General features: G+C 47.2%; 1 long non-coding RNA gene across 1 annotated transcript; it reads left to right on the top strand.

Moving 5' to 3' along the window:
* Positions 1 to 1,395: 1,395 nt before the first annotated feature.
* LOC127301089 (uncharacterized) lies at positions 1,396 to 3,354 on the top strand. Its single transcript, XR_011748383.1, has 2 exons — positions 1,396 to 1,530; positions 2,793 to 3,354. It is a non-coding gene; the product is annotated as an uncharacterized lncRNA (long non-coding RNA).
* The last annotated feature ends 1,167 nt before the right edge of the window (positions 3,355 to 4,521 follow it).

Raw genomic sequence — 4,521 nt, 5'->3', positions numbered from 1 at the left:
GTGAGCATAGCCATACTGGGACGCCTTAGAGCATATCTAACAGGCCCTTATAACCCGTCCATCCCGTAAAATTCCGGCGAGATACGGGGCAGGCGCGGTTTGGGCCGTCTAGCAGGCCCCGTATTCGGGCCGCCCCGTTTCGGCGGAATACGGGGCCCAGGAAATCGGCCCCTCCGCCCCGTACTTATAGTGGGCGCAGGTGCGAGTGAGGGATTAACCCCTCACTCGCAACCCTAGCTCCGCCGTGCGCCGCCGCCTCCTCCTCCTGCTCCGGCGAGCAATTAGTCGCTCCCCCGCGCCGCATTCCACCCCAGATCCTGCATGGACTCCCGCCACCGCAGTAGCGCCTCGCCGGCGAGCGGATCGAAGCGATCCCGCTCGCCGGACACCGTGGAGGAAGCGTGGCGGCGGCAATGCAAGAGATCCGCCGCCAGCAGCCGTCGCGCGGCCTGCAAGTACGACGGCGCCGCGTGCGTCTCGGAAAAGCTCATCGACTTCGCGCGGGGCGGGCGCTGGTACAACGAGGATCCGCCGATGAAGCCGATGAGCGGGCCCAAGTTCGACGAGTGGCGCGCCGACTGGGAGCGCCGCCGCTGGGCGAAGGAGGCTTGGAGCAGCGGGAGCACCAGCGCTAGAGGAGCTCCGCTCGCCGGCGATGACGAGGAGGCCCCCGACTTGTTGAAGGAGCTACGGCAGTTCCTCAAGGACGACGCCAAGAGGAAGAGGGCGGAGGAGGAAGAGGTGGCGGCGGCCATCGCCGCCGCGAAGGAGGCGGAGTTGCGGGAGGCGGATGCGGAGGCGGACTCGTACCTAGTCGACCTCCCCGAGTAGGATCGCGCATTCTGGATGTAGAATCGTTGATCCGTATGTATGATCCGTAGTATGATCAATGAAATCGAACTTCCCGGGGTTTTTATTTTTGAAAATACGGGGCGAAATACGGGTTCTGCTAGACGGAATGGCTCTTCCGTTGCCAACTTTTCGATACGGGGCGAAAAAGCAGCGAGATACGGGGCAGAAATATAAGGCTTATTTTACAGTACCTTTTACCACTCCTAAAATGGGAGAGGTATGATTTAAGCCAACGGTTAAGATTAAACGAGTTAGATTAGGCCCGGCAGCCCAGCTGTACGTAAGTAATGAAAAAAAACAAATTTGTAGTATTCAGCCCGGCCCAGCCTTTGCCGAATCAAGTTTCTCAAGCGAGCGACGCCGCCGCCGGCAAATCCCCTACGACGCCGCCGCAACATCCACCAGCGACGCCGCCACCTCCAGATCGCAGAAGACCACTTCCCAGAAGGCCGGGCACGCCGCCACCAGCGACGCCGCCTCTTTCGTCGCGCGGCCAGAATTCACCCACATGCCCGAGCACTCTGCCGGCATCTCGACCGCCACGTCCCGCTCGTGGATCCCTCCTTCCAGGCTTCCTCCTCCATGGGGCCGCACCGCTGCAGTACGCATCCGACGTGCTCCGTCCCGACGGTCTCCTGCGACAAGCTCGCGGGGAACAAGACCACTGTCGCGCGGCCGGTAGGAAACCTCCCGTCTTCTCTCTCTACCTACATGAACGAACATATTTGATTAATTTTGCTGAGTTGGGAGTAATTAGGATTAAATGCAGATAAAATAAGAGGTTCAATAATAGTGTGCTTGTTCAGATCAGTAGAGAATTTGTAGATGACAAGTAGGTGAGTTAGATGTAGAATTTTAGGTTAGGTTTCTCTAACCAATGATATCGTGCTCGGCAAAATATGTTAGCTCCCACGCACAAACAGGTGTGCTCTGTGTTTTAAGTCTAATCTCAAGGCGAGTACTTTGTCCAATCCTATGAAATCTTTGTGGTTGTTCTAGTGCTTAGCGCTCAGTTTTAGCCATTAATAATTCAGCAGGTTTGATTTTTCAATTTAGTGCTTTCTTGTGTGATTTGATTCAAATTGGAACAGTCAATTCTAGCTAAATGTGAGTACTTTTTCAAGCTGGCCGGTTGAATTGAGTTGCTTTGATACAGGACCATACAATTCAGAACACACTATCAACACCACTGCTAGTCTCTAGAACATGTCTCCATCCAGTGTAGCGACTTGAAAGGAGGTGCAATGCATGAATTGGTTAAATTTTGACTGGGAAGCTGCACACTAGATCATACCATTGCAGGGTGGTCGGTGGGGCTTTAGGGTAAAGGTGTAAAAATTGTTATAGTAGAAGTGTTTTTATTTAAGCATCAAAACAGAATAACAAGTAAAGGCCATGTACACTGATCTTAGAATCCTCGACTCTTTATTCTTAGCTTAGTTGCCAACTCAGGTACTCTTGACACGGTAATCTTCAATTTAGGTAGATCAGTGGCACAGTCAGAGCTAATGTTCATATCATTCTGCAGCATCCATGATAAAGATTAATATAGTATTAGACTTCCCTTGCTTTTGGTCATGGACCAGCTGAATGGTGCATTTATATTCTGGAGATGGTTTTACCACTTCAATTAAGATAGTACATGTTTTGTCTGTACCCTCAAAATAACATGCATGAATGTGGTACATACAACTGAAAGTTGTGGAAAATAGCAAGTTAACAAAACGCCGTGCATTATCCGATTCCCAGGTATCTGCTAGGTGCTGAGGTCTGCAGTGTTTTGTAATTCTAGGGAACTACTTTGTTTGTTCCATATCTGCATATTATGAATTGTCATGACTTCTGAATGTATGAGAGCTGCTTGACCTATCACTTGAAACAACATATCCATTTTACTTGACTAGTAACATGAATCTTATTTTTATGTTTGCGGTTTTCAGACATGGAAGGTCAAGGCGCTGGTGAGGTAAAGAGCTTACTTACTAATTGAAGATCAGGCCAGGGAGGATAACAGGGCAAGAGTCACATTTGCATTTGTGCAGTTTATTTGATAATTTGCAGCAGATCGATGGTAGAGAATCTATATGGTTTGTCATATGAAACTGAAAACTGAAACTTTCTCCTGATCGCTAGGAGCAGAAGATGTCGCCGCTGGTGGTCCACCACTGGAGACTGGCAGAAGCTGATTACAGGGACGTTTGTGTTGACCGCAACCCCGTTAGTGCGACCATGATGTTGTTATTACATCAACTAGTAGGTAAAACTGGATGGAATTGCAAGAGTCATTCTGTGGTGCTGACCATCCTCCTGTGCTTGTGTGGCAACCTGTGTATACTTTTCTCATACAAGGTCTGAAGGCTTAATTAACCAACTATTGCTTCAGACGGTTCTTGTGCCTCACAACGCTTTGCGGAAAGTTTCACGTACAGCCTGTACCATCTTGAGCTATGCATTATGTGCAACTATTGATCAAATTTATACCAGCGTGCTCCTTGGAACTCATTGATCTAGTATTTTTTTTCCTTGATGGATCTAGTATCAGTATGTGTAAGCGTACTATACCTACTTGCTACAGTTGATCTATATAAAGGTAGCAAGTTGCTCCCATCAAGGGATTTATTTATCCTTAGATTACTGATAAAATCTTCTTTTTCTTATGGAATCCTGTGGCGTGAATATATATTTTGAACTGTCAGGTTGGCTATCATCTTAGGTAGGGTTATCTAGGTATCATTAAGTGAAACCCTGTAATCTAGGAGTCAAAATTGCCTGAATAAGTCAATACTAACCTGACGATATGTAATGCCATGTACACAGAAATAGTAATTGAATCAAGATCTCCAACTTTGAGTACATCTGTGATGATAAATTAATAATTGTTTCATGCTAAATAAGGTAATGTGCCATAGTAATAAATAAAGCTTGGACGCAGTGACCGTCACAACCAGAGGTGAGTCGCCGGCAGCATCTCGCCGAGCACGCCTTTGCGGCTCCTCTGGGAGGCCCTCGATGCTCAGCTTAGTGTGAAACTCCATCTTCCAGTACATCAGCACCATTGCATTGACTTTGAACCCACTATCTTCAACAAGTGGCATGGTCTTGTATGAGCACCAAGCAACAAACCCACCTCCATGAAAAAAGAACAATGACGTTGGTTTCCAAGTCTTATAGCTTAACAAAGGAAATGCTGAGACAAATCCGATGATAAGTCTTGCAAATATAATTGGCACAAGTTAGCCTGTAGACAATAACAGCAGCAGAATACAAACGATGTTCAGTGACGGCCCTGTCCTCCCAACTTAACACATGGAAGAATGTGCGCAATTGCAAGTTCTGGACTTAATATCCTACAGAACTTCGTGACTTTCCACACTTCACCCTCATTATCACGAAGCAGGCAAACATATGCAGGCACCAGGTCCGCTCTATTACCCAACACATGAGCAAATAGATCAATCAGGTTAAAATCTATTTATTGACATATACATAACTTGCCCCATGGGTATATCCAATTACCATCCATTTCAAAAAAAATCCATACACCATATACAGATATGAAAAAAAAAAAATATGTTAGAATAGATGAAAAAAACAACACTAACCTTGTAGGCTCTGGGCCAACAGCCTCGCAAAGCTGATATAATTAATTGGCAACCATATAGCGGACAC

The sequence above is a fragment of the Lolium perenne genome, chromosome 7, assembly GCF_019359855.2.
Source record: "Lolium perenne isolate Kyuss_39 chromosome 7, Kyuss_2.0, whole genome shotgun sequence".
Taxonomy (NCBI): domain Eukaryota; kingdom Viridiplantae; phylum Streptophyta; class Magnoliopsida; order Poales; family Poaceae; genus Lolium; species Lolium perenne.
Note: the sequence above shows the minus strand (reverse complement) of the source record. Positions and strands in the feature narration are given on the sequence as shown.